Below are 21,424 nucleotides of genomic sequence, written 5' to 3' on the forward strand. Positions count from 1 at the left end.
ATCGCCGCCACATGCGGGGTCCCACAGGGCTCGTCCCTATCCCCACACTTATTCAATCTCTACCTCATGCCCCTGATTCACTCCTTAAAAAATACAAAGGTAACTACCTTCAACTATGCTGACAATCTTCAGCTCGTCTTGACCTTGGACTCCGCTGACTCTCTCCTTGAATTCCAGGCCACTATGCTTCACATTAAGCGCTGGATGGACCTTAACCACCTTAAACTCAACCCGGACAAGACAGAACTAGTCTTGCCAGGGAAGAGTGAGATCTCCGGGGGCCCACACTATTGGCCGACAGAGCTAGGACCCCCCCCCCCCCCCCACTCCCTCCCCCGCCGTGAAAAGCCTTGGGGTCACCATAAATACAGATCTCTCGCTCAGAGGACAAGTGGGGGCAGTGGTCTCCACCTGTTTTCTCCAACTGCGCAAAATCAGGAAGATCGCCCATCTGCTGATCTATTCAGCCCTCATACAGGTTGTGATAGCACTGGTACTCTCGCGTCTCGACTTCTCAAATTCTATTTGACTCGGCCTGCCTTTGTTCTCACTCAAACGCCTACAAATAGTACAGAACCAGGCTGCGAGATTAATCTACAAACAACCTAAATGGCAATCTGCCAGACCCTTGCTATCCAAACTTCACTGGCTACCTATTGTCCAACGTGCAGCTTTTAAGACCGGGTGCTTAATCTTTAAGGACTTGCACTGCAGGAGCCCCAAATTCATTCGCAGCATGATTGTAAGGCATGCCCCACTCCGCAACCTACGGTCAGCCCATCTTCAACTACTGACTACGCCTGCCATTAAACTCAAACGCCAGGGAGGGTGTAGGTTCTCCTACCTAGACCCTAAATTCTGGAACTCCTTACCTCTAGCAATCAGGATGCGCAACAACCTGTTGGGGTTCAGAAAGGCGTTTAAGACTTGGTTGTTTGAGCAAGCCTACGCATAGTTTGTCTCGTCTTGACACTACTCAAGATTAGCGCCATGAAACCTTCTGGTGACCGTGCGCTTTAGAAGTTCCTGCTAACATAACTGTGCAACAGCAGAGATCAGGACCCAATGCTCAATGTTTCACCAAAGTCTGCTGGACGGTGGTGAGTCATTGGAGTACAGCTGTGTGGCCCAAAGAACGAGTTATCGCCCTGAAATTATATGGATTTAACACTATACCGGTCAACTGGTAGCCCAGTGGCGACTGGACTTCTACTAGGACCGAAAGAGCTTCGAGGAAGTCACCCCCTGTTGCCAGGACTGCCTCTTCCCGTACGTAGACCAAGACCCCGGTCGACCTCATCATATCCACAGCATCCTTGAGCATCTTCAGCATCCTGTATTCCTTGCAGCAGGACCACTTCCATAAAATAAGTGTCATATTTGTTGAATTTTCCAGTACTTGTTCATCATTAAGGAAAAGAAGGTTATGTAGGAGACTGGCTTAGTATATGGTGAATACTTAATTAAGTGGTGCACCTTGCACTAATCCAGACAACCCTTATGGTGATTTTAATGGTCGTTGATAACCTTTGAAAGCTCTCAAAGTGGTAGCTCTGAAAAGCAGCCTTCAGGCTTATCTTGAAGACTGTTTTGACAACTTTAATCTTTAGTTTAGGTTGGATGAAAAGAAACCTGCAGTGTTTACAAAAATAGGTCTTATTTATTACACACACTATCACTAACAAATTGTTGACATCTCCGTGTAGGAGATATACCACAAAACACCAGAATACTTTGCAATAATCAGGTAAGTAGCTTAACTACACTCTGGTCTCCAGGGGGAGACCAAACCATATATTAATAAAGTGGAATGCAAACTGTAAGGGAGAACGGGACTTGGACCAGAAGACCCAGAGGAGCCAGGGACACAAGGAAACACACAAGGTAAGTATCCAGTGACTCCACGGAGGCTGTGTGCAGAGTGGAAACACAGCTGCATGCCCAGTGGAAGTAAATGGAGAAGTTGCGGTTGCAGTTTTAAAGAAGGACCATTCCCAGAGGACACCGAAGAAACCCTTTGGAAGACTGAAGGTTGGAGAGCCACCCCACCCCGTGGATGCCCCAGGAACCAGGTTACCTTCACCAGGGAAGCCGGGTGTATAGGGGCGAAGTGACTTTGGAACATGTCGTAGACAGCAATGGAAGACTTTGTAGAAGATGCCTCTGACGAAGATTGCTGTGAAGTCCAGTGGAATCCAAGGGTGGATTCTGGAAGTTGAAGAACCTTTAATCAAAGGACACAGAGTCTATGGCACTCTGAGGTGACCAAGAGGCACGGAAACACACTGCCCATTGATTTCGGGAGGTTCTGAAGTGAAGGTGGTGACCTTGTTGGTGCAGCTGTGAGGACCAGGTGACGCTTACGAGCTGTCTCACGTTGGATGTCGGTGTCTAGGTGGTTGGTGTCCGGCAGGAGCCCCTACAAACCGTGGTAGCCACAACTGGCGGGGAAGACAAAAAGTAGCAAACGTTGGGACCAGCAAGGTCCAAGGGACTCACCAAGTGAATGAGAGTCAGAGCAGGCCCAAGCGAACAGGGGAACCCACTGAAGCAAGAGAAGACCCTCAGGAGGACACACAGGCCGAAGGCACAGGAGTCACAAGAGGACCTCAAGCAGTTCACCAAAGTCGGAGTCCCACAATGCAGGAGAAACAAGGAGGACTCTGTTCTTCAGGAATTGAGGTGCTGGTGGCGGGAGCTTCTTGTAGCCCGAGGATCTCTGGAGTGCAGAGCCGACCAGCCTTGTCAACGGCCCGTAGGCAAGGTGAACATGGGTGGCCCAGCGGCCCCAACGAGGGATACTGTTCTCAAAATTGATGAGAACACACATCAAGCTCTAGAGAGCTGCAGAACCACTACCTGTTGTAGGGCCTCAAAGTCCGCAGGACGACAGGAGCCGCAGACCTATCAGCTTTTTAGCAGTGCCTGTGGCTGCAGCGGAGTGATTCCTTCACACCAAGGGAGATTTTTTTTCAAGTGTCCTTGATGCCCACAGGTCTGTTGAAGAACCCGGATTAAGCATAGACACAGACGACGAAGGCTTGCAGAACAGCGAGACTATGAGCAGCGGAAGTCTTCCTTGGTGCAGTCTCTGTTCCAGTCGAAGTTCAACAAAGTCCAACTGTCCAAACAATTGAACAGTGATGTAGTTTCGGGGGTGAGTCTTGTCCCACAACAAATCTGAGGATCTACCCACCGGGGAGCCCTTAAGTACCCTAAGGAAAGGGTTGGAACAACGCTGGATTCCCTCTCAGAGGAGGGGCTGGACAGAGGGCAGGATACTCCCATGTCCTTTGTCCAATTTCGCGCCAGAGTAGGAACCAAGGGTTTCTGACCTGGTTCAAACTGTATGTTCGAGGCATATGAGCTGCAGATTATACACTGTGCATAGATCGCCATCTGGTGTTGGGCCCGGATGTTTGCAGTTTGTTTTTGTTCTTGGACAGTCTTTGGAAGTCACGAGTTTGGTGACTCCTCCTTCGGTCCGTACTGCGCATGGGCTTCGGCTCCATCCTCAGATTGTTTTTTTCCGCCATCGGGCTCGGATGTGATACTTCGTGCTCCGGCTTCGAACCTTTCCAGTTCGACCTTCGACGAAAAATCCTCGTCCATCGAGATTCTTCAGACGAAATCGGCTTCTTCATCTCTCTCTTCGGCACTTCCTCGATTCCAGGCATCGGCAGCGGCCTTCGGGCCTATCTCGACTCCGGTCTCGGCCGATGGAAAGGACTCCCTTCAAGAAGTGCCCAAAATGTGGGTCTAAATCTCCCCACACCGATCACCATCAGGTGTGCAACCTCTGCCTCTCTCCCGAACACGAGGCCCGAGACTGCCCCGCTTGCAAGTCTTTTCGATCGAAAAAGACTATTCGGGATCGACGAGCTCGACGCACCATGGCGCACTCATCGACCTCGGCTCCACCTGACATCTAAGGAGAAGACACCGGAGCTTCGGGACAGCAGCACAGGAGGACGATGTCGTCAGCGCTTCCGAGGCCGACGACTCCGACGTGGAGGAGATCACACCTGCGCAGAGGGTCGGGAGTACTCTACCCCCTCCCACTCCCGCGCCCATACCGAAAGAGACTCCGGTTACACCTTCGCCTCCGAGCCTAGGGAAAACCAAGCATACTGCTTCCATCACCCCACCTTCGGGCCCGGTGAAAAAGCATCACAAGTCTCCTGGCGGCTCGGGCTCGAGCCAGCCTCCTAGTGGCGCCGAAAAACACCCTTCGGCACCGAAGAAAACCACACCAAGCTCCGTTCCGAAGCCATCGGTGTCAAAACCTGGCCTCTCGGTGCCGACCAAACATAAATCCCTCGGCACCGACACTTCCGTGTCGAAGCCTGCCTCGGCGCCGAACAAAAAATCGGAGGCCCCGAGAAAGCATGGCGCGGATAAACCAACGAAGCCGTCGGTTCCGAAAACATCGGCACCGATAGAGGAATCTGTTGCGGAGGAGCTTTTCACGCCAGATCCTCTTCAAAAGACTTTAACAAAGGATCCAAAGACTGGACATTTAACTTTGTCTTCCAAGAAAAGACATTTACACAAGCCAACTCCTCCTCCACCACCAAAACGGAAGGACTCTCCCACATCCCCATTCAGAGTACCCTCCCCACCTCCTCCACTCCCTCCATCTCCGCCCTCACCTTCTCCACCCTTGCCTCATCGCTCTCTAACCCCGTCTCCAGACCCTGATGACCAAGGGGATCCATACTATGATCCAACAGATGCCCCGCAGGACCCCACTCCTCCGGGAACACCAGACCCATGGGAGGATTATCACAATCCAGATGTCCCAGATGTGCTTCAGGATGATCTTTATCCATCCAGGCCATCTCCACCAGAGGACTCCCTGGGGTTCCACCACCTTTTACAACGGGCGGCACATTATCATGGGGTGGAGTTACACAGTGATCCAGTTGAGGAAGACTTCCTACTTGACACGTTTGACATAGCAGATAAATCCACCGCTATATTACCCATGCTTAAAGGGGTGACCAAACATGCGACAGAGGTTTTCAAAGACCCCGTCAGGGCTAGGGTCTTAAACCCCAGAATAGAAAAGAAATACAAGGCAGCCCCCACAGATCCTGCCTATATTAAAGGACCTGCGCCCCTAGACTCATTAGTGGTATCCACAGCTAGGAAGCGCTCCAATTCTCAGTCATCTGGTGAGGCTCCACCACCCGATAAGGAGTCCAAGCTCTTAAATGCGTCAGGCAAACGCACTGCCTCGCAAGCTGCCAATATGCGGCGCATCGCCAACACGCAGGCGCTGTTGGCGCGGTACGACAGAGCGCACTATGATGAGCTGGAGGCTCTCATGCAACATCTCCCAGAGAAATGCAAGAATAAGGCTCATGAACTGATACAAGAGGGAAAGATTATTACCAACACCTCTATTAAATGTGCACTTGACGCAGCAGACACAGCTTCCAGGGCTATAAACACCAGTGTTCTGCTTCGCCGCCACGCCTGGCTCAGGATCTCAGGCATTAAACCAGAGGTCCAAGCATCTATATTGAACCACCCTTTTGACCAACAACATTTATTTGGCCCAAAAGTAGACGAAGCCCTGGAAAAAATGAAGGATACAGATACGGCGAAGTCTATGGGAACACTACAATCACACACACCTAGACGCTCCTTTCGCCGTTCCTCCTTTCGAGGCTCTGGCAGAGGTTACTCTTCCGATAACACCTCCACGTCCTATATGTCCCCTCCTCAGAATACCTTCACAAAGGGCTATCAAAGAGGTGTATATCGAGGAAACAATAATAAAGGCAGGGGCAAAACCAACACCGCCCGTTCTGCCACACCGCCCACACAATGACTTTTCCCCCGCTCCCCCCAGACCATTCCACTCCGGTCGGGGGCAGATTACAAGACTTCCTTCAAACCTGGGAGACCATAACATCAGACAAATGGGTGACCCAAATTATTCGGTCAGGGTACTGTCTCGAACTAACTTCTACCCCCCCAAATATTCCACCGAGACCCCGTGCGATGTCACAAGAACATACCATACTTCTGAAACAAGAGGTACTCTCCCTCCTGCAAAAACAAGCTATAGAGCAGGTACCCGTTGTGAGAAGTTGGCCTGATGTATGATGTCACTAGTTCTAGGGTACACCTTATATCAGTCCAAACAACCCTTATGGTGATTGGTTGTAAAGTCAACCTTATGACCAGCTATCCTAGTGGTAGCATGGACAAGAGCAGTCTTAGGCTAAACTCTGAATGGCATGTGAAGCCAGCTGTGATACCATATATAATCCCTTGAATACCAAATGAAAGGACACCACAACAGATATATATATATAAAATAAAGTGTATTTATTCTAGTAATCCCTCAGCACTCTTTATGAGATTAGAGGTAAGTACAACACAGTCTTATTTAAGCATACATTAAGTCACACAGGTAAGTAATACAGTTAGGCCCTAGGGGCCATGCAAACCATATACTAAAGACGTGGTATAAGGACCACTGTCACGGAAATAGAATAGACCTAGGCCTAGGGAATCGCTGGGGCTACACTACACTAGCAACAGTTAGGAAGTGGGAGGCCCACGGGATTCAGGTGCAGAGTGGAAACACTCACGCGTAAAAGTCGATAGAATTACTAGCAGTTAGAAATTAACAGTTTAAGGACACTTCTGAAGCAGCTAGAGAGTCGAGACTCGGAAACTAAACCCTAGGATAGTCACTACCCTTGTGAGCACCGGAGTACCCAAGTTACCTAGCCCACGGACTGCGGGTGCATAGGTGTGAACTTGCGTCGGGTTTCGTCGTGGACTTCTATGGATGCCTGAAGGAAAGTTGCTGACAGGCGGTCAGTGAAGAGTGTCCGGTGGATCCCAAGGCTGGGATCAAGAAGAGGGGATACCTGCAAGCAGAAGGGACAGAGTCAAGGTCACTAGCCAGTTACCACGTGGAACCAGGAAGGAACCAGGCGATGTCGTGAAGATTGCCGAAAAGGGGAAGCTTGTCGCTGCAGCCACGGGTACCAGGAGACGTCGAGGACGGCCAGGACCAGGAGGCGAGCTGTCCCACGAAGGCTCTTGCTGTCGGCGGCGTCGAAGTCGAACTAGGACTCACCAAGCCTTGGCAAGCGGAACCCACGAAGAACGGAGGACTTGCTTCTGGTGCAGACCAGGAAGGTCTGGGGTGCTTCTCTTTTGCAAAGAAGCGGGAGCAAGTCTGGAGGAGCCAAACCAGCAGTGAAGATTTCAAGGTGTGTCGTCACAAAGGCCGCTAGCCAACGGGCAAGCAACCGGACAGACGCGGCAACCAGGAAAATGCAGAAGGGCCCCACGCAGGACTCGTGGAGTGTGGGGGGCTGATCTTCGGTGCAGATGGTGCTTGGGGTTGGGGCTTCTCAATCCCCGGTGCACAACTTCGAGGGTGCCTCAGAAGCTGCGCTGGAAGATACTAGCCACTTTTCCCAGGTAGCCGGTCCCACGTCTCTCGTCGCCTCCACGGATCTCAGCTCGGCTGTGGATGTGGATCAGGGTCGGAGAAGTCTGGAAGTCAAGGCTCTGGTCGGGCTCTGCAGTCGGTCCCTCGTAGAACTTCAGCAAAGCAAAGGGTAGTCTCTTGATGGTGCCTGTTTGCACAGGGTAGCCACTCCTTGGCCACAAGGGAGATTCTTCAGTCATCTTCTTTCGTCGAATGTCGAAGGTCCAGAGTTTCTGTTCAAATTGCAGGTTCAGGATAATCTAATCTCCTGAGGCCCAGCTACCTCTCTTATCCAAATCTGGGGGGCTGGGTTACCTGCTAGGTCACGCCTTATGGGTGGGACCTGGGAGGGGGGTGGTTACACCCCCTTCCCTTTGTCCAGTTTCGCGCCAGGACTGGGGCTGGAGTGACCCAGCACCGGTTTGATCTGGACTATGCATGGGACACCTTGTGTGCCCCAGGCATGTCTCATTCTTTTCATCCCTCTCTGCCCCAATACACTAAGGCCTGTCTGGGGTGGTGCTCGCACCTCCCAATGCAGGAAACCTATTGTCCAAGCTTCCCTTGCCGGGATCACTCCCAGCAGCAGGAGGTCAGACTTGTGTCGTGGCAGCAGCATCCATTTTGTGATGCTGGGGCTCTGGTTAACTTTAACCGGGTAAGTAGGTTACAACATGTCTTCTCCCTCTAGAAGGGAGGGATAATATCCTCATCCCCAGAAATGGGATGGAGGTATTATTCCAAAGTGTTAGACACCTTACACAACATGTTTTGATAAAGCCAAACCATAGTTACCATAATCGTTTAAGATTATAAGGTACTTTAAGAGTATATGGTAGGCTATATCATAGAACAGCTATAAGGACATGGTTCCGAAAGCTGCAGACAGGCTCAGCTCATGCTAGAGCACCATCTCACATGTTACCAAGCACTCAGCCTCCAGGATTGTTAAGGCCTGCCATAGGAGTGGCTGATAGGTACACATGTGTCTATATGTAAGTTAGGTATAGGAATACTACACCTAAGCAAGGAGTGATTACACGACCTTGCCCCATCTGAGTGACCAGCCAGTTGTGTCATAATGGAAGGCCAGGCCAGGGGTGGCATAATACATGCTGCAGCCCCTGGTAGGCCCAGGGTACACCTATGCCCTGGGTACCTAAGGTACACTGTACAGGGGCCAATAAGGTGATCCTATCCAAATGGGTTATGCACCTAAAGTACATGGTATCAATTTAGAGAGAGAACAGCAGGGCTGTGGGTCTGATTAGCAGGCCCACAGCCACATCTAAGTCGAAAACCAGTAAAGCAAAAGCAAAAAGAGGGGGTGAACATAGAAAGCAGACCCTACTCTCCTACACCCGTCAATCAGCAAAATTTAGGGGTCTACTCTCTGTACTTTCTGATACCAAAGAAAGACGAGACCCTACGGCCCATTCTAGACCTCCGGCCTCTAAATGCATATATCCATTCAGACCGTTTTCACATGGTAACTCTCCAACAAGTTCTCCCACTCCTCTGTCATGACGACTTTCTCACTACACTGGATTTGAAAGATGCATACTTTCATATTCCAATACACCCTGCTCACAGAAAGTACCTCAGATTTGTGGTGGACGGCCAACATTATCAGTTCAAGGTTCTCCCCTTCGGGGTCACAACCGCACCACGGGTGTTTACCAAATGCCTGGCAGTAGTGGCGGCACACCTCAGAAGACAAAACATTCACGTCTTCCCCTACCTGGACGACTGGCTCATAAAAGCCGCGTCCTACCACCAGTGTGTGCAGCATACAAACACTACCATCCAACTACTCCACCAGCTAGGCTTCACGGTGAACCACCAAAAGTCCCACCTGATACCGTCTCACACAAAGCAATACCTCGGTACCACTATAGACACCTCAAAAGCCATAGCCTATCCCAACTCAGCCAGAATCGCAAGCATACAAGCCTTGCGCCAAAGGTTCCTCCTTCAGCACTCTCTCCCAGTAAGAGTGTTCATGAAACTAATAGGGATGATGGCATCTTACATCTTCATAGTGCCTCATGCAAGACTTCACATGCGTCCACTCCAAGAGTGTCTAGCACGCCAGTGGAACCAGGCCCAGGGACAGCTGACGGATTTGGTGTTGGTGGACGGTCACACCCATCGCTCTCTGCAGTGGTGGAACACCACAAACCTTTCCAAAGGGCGACCGTTCCTGGACCCGGTTCCTCAGGTGATTCTAACAGACGCATCGCTCTCCGGCTGGGGAGCGCACCTATTACACCTCACAGTACAAGGTGTATGGACGCCACAACAGAGGTTCTGTAGTAGGGGATCTCTGTGTATAGTCATAATCTAGTGAATAGTCCCGCCCATGTGCGCGGACCCCGGAGCAATAAAAAATAATCTCTAAAAGGTGACAAATCATGCAGACCTGCATACACCTTTAAGAGAGAATTTAATTTAAAGACAGATAATGCAGCCTATACCCACAGGCTACACTGTCCAGTACTTCAACTAGAATTCCACCAAAATCCACAAACAGCACTGCCTGTCCAGTTTTTCTCCCCATAGGAAAAAACCCTGCCTCTACCAGCAAAAGCCTCTGGAATGATAGAGAGGAAGGAGTGGACAGACAAGCCCCATAGGCTGCCATTATGTGGCTTGGAACAGGATACTGTGCCTTTAAGAAAACTTTCCAGTTTTCCAGAACTTTCCCCAAGATCGCCGTCGAGGCGAAGATCGCCGTCGAGGCGAAGGTCGCCGTCGAGGCGGAGATCGCCGTCGAGGCGGAGATCGCCGTCGAGGCGGAGATCGACGTCGGGGCGGAGGTCGCCGTCGAGGCGAGGGTCGCCGTCAAGGCGAAGGTCGCCGTCGAGGCGAAGGTCGCCGTCGAGGCGAAGGTCGCCGTCGAGGCGAAGGTCGCCGTCGAGGCGAAGGTCGCCGTCGAGGCGAAGGTCGCCGTCGAGGCGGAGGTCGCCGTCGAGGCGGAGGTCGCCGTCGAGGCGGAGGTCGCCGTCGAGGCGGAGGTCGCCGTCGAGGCGGAGGTCGCCGTCGAGGCATAAGTCGACGCCGAGGAGGAGATCGACGCCGAGAAGATCGCCGTCGAGGCACAGGTCGACGTCGAGGTCGAGGAAGAGAGAGTCGCCGGGATCGGTGTACTCAGTGGTGTATACCCCGCCTCGGAGGTCTCCGTCGCCTCCTCCTCTCCCACCTCTGCCACCGCCTCCTCCTCCACCACCACCACCACCACCGCCACCTCCTCCACCACCGTCTCCACTTCCTCCACCGCCTCCTCCGCGGCCGCGGACTCTGTCTCCGCCACCCCGGCCTCTGTTGCTGCCAAGCACTCCTGCGGTGCCGCCGCCGGTCCCCCCGAGGTCGGTTTCCCTTCCACGGTACCCGACTCCGCCGCAAGGGACCCCGAAGCCACGACGCCCACGGTCGCCTGGACCAGCGAGACCGGCGGACAGGCCTAAGCCGAAGAGGTCGCGCTCCCGCTCTCACAGGAGGCGACGATCGCGGAGCCGAGGGCGATCCTCGTCAGACTCTAGACGACGCCGCAGAAGGTATAGGTCCAGGTCGCGCTCCTCGGACAGGGACCTTTCCCCGACGCTGTCGGACTCCCCGGGGACTAGGGTGTCGCCGGTGGACGACTTGGTCTCGTTCCAGGAGGTGCTGTTGCGAGGGGCTGCGAAGCTGAATATCACGGTGACGGTTCCAACACCCACGACGTCCGTGATATTTGAGACGCTTCATAAAAGACACTTGTCTCGCCCCCTCCTGCCTCTCGTGCCTGGACTGGTGGAACCAGCTTTGGAACTGTTCCTCACTCCCGCAACAGCGAAGGCCGCTCCGTCCAGGCTCATGAAGAAATATAGGGCCCCGGAGTCGGATCCGTCATTCTTGAGAGGGGACCCGAAACCGGATTCGGTTATCGTGACGGCGGCGAGAAAACAACATGCGACCGCCCCGGCCTCCACGGTGCCACCGGACAAGGAAAGCCGCTGGCTGGACTCTGCGGGCAGGAAGGTGTGTGGTACCGCTGCCACCACGATGAAGGCGGCGAGTGCAGGGGCGTTGTTGGGCCGTTACGACTGGGCCCTGTGGGAATCCCTGCAGCAATATGCGGACCTCCTGCCACGAGACAAGAAGGAGGACTTCTTGGAGACGGTGCGCGAAGGCATGCTGGTTTCTAACCAAACGATCAGCGCAGCAGCGGATATATCGCTATTGGCCGCCCACGCCTACTGTCATGGCGTCCACCAGCGGCGCCATTCCTGGTTGCGCCTGACGTCCCTCAAGCCGGAGGCGCAGCAGAGAGTGGCCAACCTGCCCTTCTCGGGGGAAACCCTGTTCGGGAAGCATGCGGACGATGAAATGGCCCGCATGAAGGCTGAAGCGGAAACCCTGACGGCCGTCGGGTTAGAGAAGGCCGAGAAAAAGAAACGACCGTTCCAGAGGAGGTTCGGGTCGTCGGGCCGAGGGCGTGGGCAGGGCTCGGGACAGCAGCAGCCACAACAGCAGCAGTTCCGCAAGCCCTTCCAGAAGCGCCAGAGGGGTAGAGGTGGCCAGCAGGCTACTACCACAAACAAGGGCCCGGCCGGGTCTCGGCCCTGAGCTGTTACTTCCCCCTCAACCGTTACCCACTCCAGTGGGGGGAAGCATTCGATTTTTTCCGGCAGAGTGGAGAAAAATTACTCAGGACAAGTGGGTGCTGAATATTGTTTGCAATGGATACAGTCTTCGGTTCATCAGCCCGCCTCCAGCGATTCCGCCGGTCAGCTCTCGCTTCCAGCTGAGGGAGCTCCAGGCGGAGGCAGACATCTTGTTGAGAAAAAAGGCGGTAGAAGAAGTACCTTTGTCTCAAAGGGGAAGAGGTCTGTACTCTCGGTTCTTCCTCGTTCGCAAGAAAGACAAGAACGAGTTCAGGCCCATTCTGGATTTGCGACAAGCAAACAAGTGGATTCGCAGAGAAAAGTTTCGCATGCTATCGTTGCACCAGATTTACCCTCAGCTGCAACGGGGAGACTGGCTCTGTGCCATAGATCTACAGGATGCGTACTTCCATGTGCCCATAGCACAGTAGCACAGGAAGTTCCTGCGATTCCAAGTCGGCGCCAATCACTATCAATACACAGTACTGCCATTCGGGCTAAAGTCTGCTCCCAGGACTTTTTCGAAGTGCATGGCGGTGGTGGCGGCACACCTGCGGAGGAACAAGGTGTTTGTCTACCCGTATCTGGACGATTGGCTGATCAAGGCGTCATCCTTCGAGGAAGCGCAAGAACACTTCCGTTGGACGTGCGAGCTCTTGAACAAGCTGGGGTTACACGTCAACATGTCCAAATCAGTCCCATCTCCGGTACAGTGCATACAGTACCTGGGGGCCTCCATAGATACGCGGTCAGCAAGCGTGTCTCCTTCGGAGGAGAGACGGTTATCACTCCTTCGGAAGGCTCAGGACCTCAGGACTGCTCCATCGACGACTGTGAGGAAGGTGTCGTCTCTACTGGGATCGATGGCCTCCTGTATCTTCCTCACTCCGCACGCACGTCTACAGATGCGACCACTGCAGGAGTGCTTGGAGGATCAGTGGGATCAGAAGACAGGTTCTTGGGACGACAAGATCCGACTGTCTCTACATGCTCGTCAGTCTCTGAAGTGGTGGTGTTCGGCGGAAAACCTCCTCAAGGGGGTTCCCTTCCACAAGGACATTCCCACGACGAATGTGGTGACGGATGCTTCTCTCCAGGGCTGGGGTGCGCATTACGGGGACCTGCAGATTCAGGGGAAGTGGTCTCCTTTGGAATCGACGTACCACATCAATTTCCTGGAACTCAGAGCTGTCTTCCTGGCACTGAAGGCTTTCCTTCCGTCCTTCCAGACCAACTCGCTGCTGATACAGACGGACAATACAACCACGATGTATTACCTCAACAAGCAGGGGGGGTCGAGATCGCGCACTCTGTCGCAGGAGGCGCAGGCGATCTGGCTCTGGCTGCTGGCCCGAGGATTGACGATCACGGCCACGCATCTGCCAGGGGTGCAGAATGCTCAGGCGGACGCCTTGAGCAGGCTGATTCAGGAAAACCACGAATGGGTCATAAACGACGAAGTACTAGGAGAAGTCTTCGCAAGGTGGGGGACTCCAGACGTAGATCTGTTCGCCACCGCCGAAAACAGCAAATGCCGAGACTTCGCATCCAGGTACTACCAGCGGGGGACGCTGGGGAATGCGCTATGGATCGATTGGTCGAACAGCTTTCTGTACGCTTTTCCACCCATTCCCCTGATTCCGGCGGTGCTCATCAAGCTGTCCCAGTCCAGGGCGCGGATGATCCTGATCGCCCCGGAGTGGCCCAGGCAGTGGTGGTTCACGGACCTTCTTCACCGGTCTCTCCTTCCTCACATGCGGTTGCCGTGCAGGCCGGACCTTCTCACGAAGTTCGGGGGGCGGATGGTGCACCCCAACCTCTCATCTTTGAGTTTGGCGGCATGGCTCCTGAAATAGTGCAATACGGTCATCTGAATCTACCAGACGATTGTATGGACATTCTGAAGGAGTCTAAGCGACCTTCCACTAGGACATCCTATGCTTACAAGTGGAAGAGGTTCTGTATCTGGTGTAAGTCCAAGAACTTTGATCCGACAACATGTAAGGAAGATGTCATCCTTCCATACCTTTTGCATCTGGCGCAGTCTGGCCTTAATTTCCATTCCATTAAGGTTCATCTGGCTGCTTTGACTGCTTACAGGAAGTGCCCTTCACAGACGTCCTTCTTTCAGATTCCTGTGGTCAAGGATTTTTTGGAAGGCTTGAAGAAGGTGTTCCCTCCTGTCAGACTTCCCTCGCCTTCTTGGGACTTGAATGTGGTGCTGTCCAGACTGATGAGAGAGCCTTTTGAACCTATTCACAAGGCTTCATTGCAGCACCTATCCTGGAAGGCGGCGTTCCTAGTGGCCATTACATCGGCCCGCAGGGTGAGTGAACTTCAGGCATTATGTTGTCAAGAACCTTATACTGTGTTTCATGCTGCTAAGGTTGTGATGCGTACTCACCCTAAGTTCCTTCCTAAGGTTATCTCTGACTTTCATGTCAATCAGACCATAACTTTACCTACGTTCTTTCAGAATCCCTCTTCACCAGCGGAAAGGGCTCTCCATTCCCTGGATGTCCGAAGGGTGTTGAAATTTTATCTGGATAAGACCAAGGATATCCGTAGGTCTGACCAATTGTTTGTTAATTATGGCTCAGTCAGGACTGGTCTTGCGACCTCTAAGCAGTCCATCTCTCGGTGGATTGTGTCCTGCATACAGTTGTGTTATCAAAAGGCTAATAAGACCTTAGGGGGTAAACCTAAGGCTCATTCCACCAGGGGCAAAGCTGCCACGACGGCTTTGCTGCGTAATGTTCCGATTGCGGAAATCTGTAAGGCGGCCACTTGGAAGTCGGTCCATACCTTTGCTGCGCATTACTGTCTGGACTCGGATGCCAGGGCAGATGCTCAGGTTGGGCAGGCTTCGCTGCGAAATTTGTTCGCACAGTAGTGGCCGTGTCTTATGTGTTCTCCACCGCTTTTGTTGTGTGGGGATGGGCTTGCCATTCTATTCACTAGATTATGACTATACACAGAGATCCCCTACTACAGAAGGAGTAGTTTCTTTTCTGTAACTCCAGTTCTGTAGTAGGGGTATCTCTGTTATAGTCATAAGCGCCCGCCCTCCTCCCCGGTGGAGAGATACTTATTCATATGGAGAATGCTACAGGTCTGGCGTGCTACGCCTTCAAAAAGAACTGAAAGTAAATGGGACCTGCTGGGCATTCTGGGATACTGGGGAAAGTTCTGGAAAACTGGAAAGTTTTCTTAAAGGCACAGTATCCTGTTCCAAGCCACATAATGGCAGCCTATGGGGCTTGTCTGTCCACTCCTTCCTCTCTATCATTCCAGAGGCTTTTGCTGGTAGAGGCAGGGTTTTTTCCTATGGGGAGAAAAACTGGACAGGCAGTGCTGTTTGTGGATTTTGGTGGAATTCTAGTTGAAGTACTGGACAGTGTAGCCTGTGGGTATAGGCTGCATTATCTGTCTTTAAATTAAATTCTCTCTTAAAGGTGTATGCAGGTCTGCATGATTTGTCACCTTTTAGAGATTATTTTTTATTGCTCCGGGGTCCGCGCACATGGGCGGGACTATTCACTAGATTATGACTATAACAGAGATACCCCTACTACAGAACTGGAGTTACAGAAAAGAAACTACTCCTTACTCCACATCAACCATCTGGAGTTATTGGCGATCTTTCTAGCCCTGAAATCGTTTCAGAAACAAATCTCAGCCAAGGCAGTCCTCATTCGCACAGACAATATGACTGCAATGTATTATATTCAAAAACAGGGGGGACACACTCTCCCTTGCTCTCTCGCTTAGCACAGAGCATATGGAGATGGGCAATCCCACAAAAAATCTTTCTCCTGGCACAACACGTCCCAGGTATACCAAACACCATGGCAGATCTGCTCAGCAGACAAACGCAGCAAATGCACGAATGGGAACTGCATCCACAAGTTCTTCACCCATTCTTTCACAAGTGGGGGCATCCTCAGATAGACCTCTTCGCCACCCATGAAAACAAAAAATGCCCAAGCTTCGCCGCCAGATACCCACACCCATTGTCCAAAGGCAATGCGATATGGATGAACTGGTCAGGCAAATTTGCATACGCCTTTCCACCTCTCCCTCTAATTCCATTAGTGGTAAGGAAGCTACAACAGCACTCCCTCACACTCATTCTGGTAGCTCCAACATGGGCCAGGCAGCCGTGGTACACCAGACTACTACAGCTCTCGGTGGTGCCACATCAAAAACTGCACCTGTCCCCATGCCTCCTAACCCAGAACCATGGAGAAATCAGGCACCCGGACCCAGCTCAGCTTAACCTTGCGATCTGGCTCCTGAAATCTTAGAATTTGGATACCTTAACCTTCCCTCTGATTGCATGAACATTATCAAGGAAGCCAGACGTCCTACCACTCGAGCATGCTATGCCACAAAGTGGAAGAGATTTGTTGTTTACTGCCGTAACAATGCAATCAACCCTTTAGATGTATCCATACAGCACATCATATGCTATCTGCTCCATCTTCAAAGGTGTAACCTGGCGTACTCATCCATCCGTCTACACCTAGCAGCAATTGCTGCTTACCTGCAAAACAGACAACATTTATCACTTTTCAGAGTGCCTGCTATTAAAGCCTTCATGGAAGGCCTTAAAAGAGTAATTCCGCCCAGGGCACCACCTTCACCTGTGTGGAATCTAAACGTAGTTCTTACAAGGCTAATGGGTCCGCCTTTCGAACCAATGCATAAATGTGAGCTACAGTTCCTCACTTGGAAAACAGCTTTCCTCGTAGCTATCACTTCCCTTAGAAGGGTTAGCGAGATACAAGCGTTCACTATACAAGAACCCTTTTTACAGATACATCACAGCAAGGTGATACTTCGCACAAATCCAAAATTTCTTCCCAAGGTCATTTCCCCCTTCCATCTTAATCAATCGGTGGAATTGCCGGTTTTTTTCTCGCAACCTCAATCTGTTGCGGAAAGGGCTCTACATACACTTGATGTTAAAAGGGCTTTACTGTACTACATACAAAGAACGCAACCTTTCAGAAAGACTAAACAGTTGTTTGTCTCCTTCTCTCCACCGCATAAAGGCAACCCCATCTCAAAATCAGGGATAGCTAGGTGGATTGTAAAGTGTATACAAATTTGCTATCACAAAGCAAAAAGAACATTATCTGTTCCACCTAAAGCCCACTCTACAAGAAAGATAGGGGCTTCTATGGCTTTTCTAGGGAACATACCCTTAGATGACATCTGCAAAGCAGCCACATGGTCAACACCGCACACCTTCACAAAACATTACTGTGTAGACGTGCACTCCAAACAACAAGCTAGTGTGGGCCAGGCTGTACTAAAGACACTGTTTCAAACCGCTGCAACGGATACCGGTGGTCGCCGCTAGGGTTGGGTACTGCTATATAATCTATGCACAGTGTATAATCTGCAGCTCATATGCCTCGAACGGAATATGCTACTTACCAGTATGCATCTGTTCTTGGCATGTAGAGCTGCAGATCTATACACGCCCACCCGCCTCCCCGGCTACCTGTATCCGTTCCAGTCTATCTTATTTAGATACAACACGTATGGGTTTCTTTTCTATTATCACTACGCTCCATCTTTTCCCTGCTGGCGAAAAACAATCTGAGGATGGAGCCGAAGTCCATGCGCAGTACGGACCGAAGGAAGAGTCACCGAACTCGTGACTTCGAAAGACTGTCCAAGAACAAAAACAAACTGCAAACATCCGGGCCCAACATCAGATGGCGATCTATGCACAGTGTATAGATCTGCAGCTCTACATGCCAAGAACAGATGCATACTGGTAAGTAGCATATTCCTTATCATAACTCAATCGCAGTCAAGCAAGCGGACTCCATCAGACTATCCCCTAGTGATTATATCTGTATTAATATCGCTGATATCTAGCATCAGGAGGACAAAGTTCCTATGGGCAGGTGCAAAAAGTCACCACGCCCTTAAAAAAAGAAAAGAAAACAGAGTGTGAAATAATTCCTAGATTGGAAACCCACTCAGGAGACTGGAAGACCACTCTTTGTCCTCTGTTGCCCTCACACACCCCGAGGGGTGTCATGCTTCATCATCGGGCGGTTGCTCCTCGTAGGGCCGGCGCTGCAATTCCCTACGGGCCCCCCGAAGGGTCACTTTGACGGAGATCTTTTAAGGACCGCCGGATGGTGCATGTGGGTGTGTGGGGAGTGGGTCATTGATGGAGGGTAATTCAAGTGCGTGCTAGTTGGTGAAAAAAATATATATAAAAAAGGGTCATCATGCAGCGAGATTTATTAGATGGTCCCTTAGCAGGCTTTGGACTGCTAAAAAGTTATAACCCTAGAGGCACGCTATGCTCATGGGTCATAGGTCAACATGTTTCGCGCCTCTTTCGCCTATAAGAGGTCGGTGGCGCTTCATCAGGACCAAATTGTTAAATTTAAGTGCACGTGAGAGTTGGTGAAACATAATAAAATACCCTTAATATCGATCTGGGCAACAAACTGTTCTCCTCAATGTGGTCACAGGTCAATGATGAAAAATTAGCTCCAGGTCAATATCTAGGAAAAAGAAAAAGAAGACAGCAGTAGGGATGTGTATCAGTAAAACTTGATACGACATATGTGTGCCACAATCGTGTGCACATCTAACCTACATTAAAGCAGGCAAACAAATCCATAATTAACTTGAAGGCGCCACAACCGTACATGGCATCTCAAACAATTCCTCATCTCACAGCACCCATATAATTGGTATGTAAAAGTGGTGTCTAAGTTCCCATATAATGGGCTAGTGCAAGAAATTCTCACTTGATGTGTCAAAACACTTACATCGACAGAGAACCCATCGCTGATGACAAGCGCATCGCCAACAAGCTTCACATATTCTACCACCCCCCCCCCCGGGGGATAACTTGACGTTCATCGACGAGCTAATGGAAGTCATAGCATCCAACATCAATTCACAAGTACCTCAAATTTCCTTGGGTGACTTTAATCTCCACTGGAACAACGCAAATGATCATGGTGTTGGCTGTCTTAAAGCGTTTCTGTCAGACCAGGAGCTATCTCAACTCTGTGACAGCCCTACTCACAACAAAGGAGAGACACTGGACCTCATCATAGCAAAAACAAACTTAGTCTTACTAGAATCCATCACCCCATGCGACTGGACTGTTCATCACTGCATCCTCTTCTCCTTCAATATCGAGGTATCTCTAAAAAGGGGCCAACCCTCAAAAACAAAGCAATGGAAAAGGAACTTACAAAATATCAACCCCATCACCTTGGTAAACTGATGCAACTCCGCCCTGACCCCCACGACGGACATGACTGATGTACATGACCTCACAGCCTTCTACAATTCCACTTTGTTAGAAATCCTGGACTCTACTGCGCCCCTCCAAGAAAAAAACGTCTCCTCCAAAATTTCCAAACCTTGGTTCAATGAGACCCTGAATTCGGAACGACGCAAGCTAAGAGTTGCTGAGCGACTATGGAAATCAGCGCCCACCACTGATCACCTAGATCACCTTAGAAGGTTAAGGAACTCGTACAACAGGAAGATTCTTAAGGCAAAGGTAGACTTTTTCAGAACCAAGCAATCAACCATCCCAAAAACCTCTTTGAAATCATCAAGCAACAAGCATGTAGCACGACTAACTCCAGGGAACAAAATGACATGGGTACACCTACCTGTGATGTGCTTGCCAATTTCTTCTGCGAAATAAAGCCACCGAGTTTGACATCCAATCTAAGAAGGCCCTCCCGCAACCTGTGGCCCAAGACACTAAATGTTGCGCACAACTCTAAGTTCATTTTAATACTCCAGGGGAAGTCACAAAAAACAATGCCTCATGGCACACCTTCTCGCCAATCTCTCAACAAATAATCTATAACACTCTTCAAGCAATCAACCCCTCCAATCACTTCTCCGACCCCCTTCCTCCTGCCCTATTCAATTTGTTAAAAACAACTATCCTACCACTATGGGCAAAAATTGTAAACGCCTCTCTGAAGCAAGGCTCCATACCGGACTGTCTTAAAATAGGGCAGGTTACACCTATACTAAAGAAAGCTGACTACACCCCATCTGATCTCATCAACTACCTCCCTATATCCAACATCCCCACTCTGGCGAAACTGCTGGAGAAATGTGTACAAATCCAATTATGCAACCATATTGAGAATTACAACCTCCTAGACAGTCACCAATCTGGCTTCCGTCAAGGTCACAGCACAGAATCTGCACTCACACACATAATAGATGACATACTAAAGATGCTTGACTGCAACGAATCATGCCTAATGATACTTCTGGACTTATCCTCCGCCTTTGATACGGTCAAGCACGACAACCTATTGTCCCTATTGGAACGAAGGATGGGCTTCTCGGGCACAGTGTTACAATGGTTCTCTCCTTCCTAAATAACAGAACACAAAGAATCAAGATGAAGAATTCACTCTCTCAACCCTCTGTGGTCACCCTGGGCGTTACACAGGGATCAGCCTTATCACCCATTCTTTTCAACCTACTAATGGAACCCCTGGCGAACACATTGAAAGCAGAAAATATTTTATCACCTGTATGCGGACGACACCCAACTGTATTTAAACATCTCCACTCCAGAAGACTTCATTTCCCTCAATGCTATTCTACAGAACACGCAATGCTGGCTCAATAACAACCACCTCATGCTGAATACCAAAAAACTGAATTCATTCTCATCTCTCCACCAAATCACACACCTAAGATAGACCTATGGTTGAAACACCTAACTTCCTTTGACGGTGCTCACCTTATCATTGACTCTGCAAAAGCCCTAGTATTCACCATAGACAAACACCTGAATATGCAGACGTACATCACTAATGCCACTAAGGGAGCGAATCATAAGTTGAGTATATTAAGTAAACTCAAACCCTTTCTCCCTCAGGCCGACCTAAAAATGGCAGTGCAAGCCCTAGTGCTACCATGATTAGACTATGGAAGCACCACTCTTTGCGGTCTCCTCAAATACAAGCTAGATCCGCTGAGGGCATCGCTTAATGCTGTGGCAAAACTCTGAACTGGTTGCCCTATGAGGCAAGAATACACCTAAAGGTTGCCTGCTTGACCCATAAAGCACTACATAACAATACACCCAGTTACTTAGCTCTAAAGCTAGAAAGGTCGGGAGGTTGCAGACAACTACGAAGTGCGAGTACTTTACTTCTGAAACCGCAATCCTTCCACAAGAAGAGAACTGGTTGCAGAGCCTTCTCGGGGATTGCACCAAAGATTTGGAACTCTTTACCCCCAGGGGTACGTGGAATCTCTTCCTTTACTGCATTAA

At 50.7% G+C, this 21,424-nt stretch overlaps 1 protein-coding gene across 1 annotated transcript in view; it reads left to right on the top strand.

The window, feature by feature from the left end:
• The window catches only part of PDS5A (PDS5 cohesin associated factor A), a 1,513,477-nt gene that overhangs the window by 1,201,368 nt on the left and 290,685 nt on the right, over positions 1–21,424 (top strand). The gene's annotated exons all lie outside the window — the stretch shown is intronic.

Source organism: Triturus cristatus, chromosome 2_2 (assembly GCF_964204655.1).
Source record: "Triturus cristatus chromosome 2_2, aTriCri1.1, whole genome shotgun sequence".
Lineage (NCBI taxonomy): Eukaryota > Metazoa > Chordata > Amphibia > Caudata > Salamandridae > Triturus > Triturus cristatus.